Source organism: Solanum verrucosum, unplaced genomic scaffold (genome assembly GCF_900185275.1).
Source record: "Solanum verrucosum unplaced genomic scaffold, falcon-dt-bn FXZP01000207.1, whole genome shotgun sequence".
NCBI classification, from domain to species: Eukaryota; Viridiplantae; Streptophyta; class Magnoliopsida; order Solanales; family Solanaceae; genus Solanum; species Solanum verrucosum.
The window spans coordinates 3138776-3140553 of record NW_026019996.1 but is presented as its reverse complement, the minus strand read 5'-3'; the positions used below and the strand labels follow the sequence as shown (position 1 = coordinate 3140553).

General features: G+C 38.8%; 1 pseudogene; it reads right to left on the bottom strand.

Moving 5' to 3' along the window:
- Positions 1-424: 424 nt before the first annotated feature.
- LOC125819359 (dehydration-responsive element-binding protein 2C-like) lies at positions 425-1397 on the bottom strand (annotated as a pseudogene).
- Between the last annotated feature and the right edge of the window lie 381 nt (positions 1398-1778).

The following is a 1778-nucleotide window of genomic DNA, read 5'->3' as shown; positions in this document are numbered from 1 at the left end:
TTCACAAATACACACTACAGAAGTTATTGGTCAAGTTATGAATGAAGTGTAAATGCTGGCAATGCATTCTACATTGTTCCAATCAAAGCACAAAAACCAGTACCTCAAGTGTCAACCAAACTTTACAACAAATAAATAGCTCCCAAAAACATCTTTATTTATTTGTGGTATCACAACACCAAAACGAACTAATTGTTGACTCACTAGGCAGGTTAGATCTGTACAAGATTAGTCCTCCAGAACACCAAATGCGTAATTCTTGGATGCAAAAACTTACCGAGAATCAGCTGGCCTGGGAAAAAGGGCAACCAATGCTGCCCAACATATACCAAAACATTGTCCAAACTCAACATCTCTAGTTTTCTCTTCCTCACATCCTATATCTCAGTCAACGACGGTACCATGTATCTTGTTGCGTAAACTTTCAAACCATAAGTTCAGAATCCAAGTCCATGAATGTAAGGTCATCCGAATTGAAATTAAGATCTTCTTGTCGGCCTGGTTTCAGAAAATCAAATCCATAGTCAAATGTCATAGGTGCCTCCTGCCCCATTTCATGTGGATCTCCCAGCGGCTGACATGGCGAATTTGATACCTAATTGTTGTCGTAGGCATATTGCTTTCCATCTGAACCGAAGTCATTGGTGGAAACTGGAGTAGAATCTAACATAGCCAATAGCTCATCTACATCAAACATCTCATCCAAATTTAAGTTATCTAGACAATCCCATCCAGACTTGAGCGTATGTTGATCAATACTTGTAGGTTCCTCTTTAGCTTCAACAATTTCCATCTCACCAGGCAACCCCGCGGTCTCGTCCTTTCCTTCGTCTTTCACTGAACTCAATGGTGTGCCAGCTGCAGTTGTTACACCTTCACCTTGACATACCTCGCCGAAACCACCGGAAGCAACCGTACAATCAGATGCAAATGTAGTAGCCCAGGAAGCAGAAGCAGAAGCAGAATCAGAATCATCCCTAGAAGGGTAATTCGTCAAATTCAGCCTTGCACAAGCTCTTGCAGCTTCATCATATGCTAGAGCAGCTTCAATTGATATACCAAATGTACCCATCCATAGCCTACTACCTCTTTTAGGTTCCCTAATCTCAGCAACCTATTTACCCCATATCCTCTGTCTAACACCTCTGTATTTACACCGCGAATTTTCGGGTCCCCATTTACCTCTCATACACCCTTTAGTAGGAACTTTACGCACTGGCTTCCCTTCATCATCAACACTATCTAGTTTCTTATTATACTCTTTCCATTTAGCTAGTCTCTCTTCCATTCTTTGTTCTGTCCCTTCTACTCCTTGATTTCCTCTTTCGACTATTATAATCCAACGGCAGAGAAGCCATATTAGCAGCTTCATCCATTTCTGTAAGAAGGCAAAACATTCATTACATACAAAACTATGCATGCCACAAATATACAATCCTAAAAAATACTCATCATTAAGAGCAATGTAAACGGAAACACAAGACTCTAAATTTTCTCAAACTAACAAGTGTGGAATAAAAAATCAAGAAAAGAGAAAAAACAAGCAAGAAAAGAAAGACTGATCTAACCAAACTAATCACATATAGATGAATTGAATGAATGAGATTAGGCTACATACCTTTTTTCTTCTGTGTTTTTTTATAAATGAATTGATCAAATTGGTGAGTTCTTCAGGAAGTTGTTTTTTTTTTCTCTGATAAAAGCTTTGTAGAGAATGATGAGAATCAGAAATCTGTTTGTAACAGAGCTACTTGAGTATTTATAGCCCTCTCTAGATA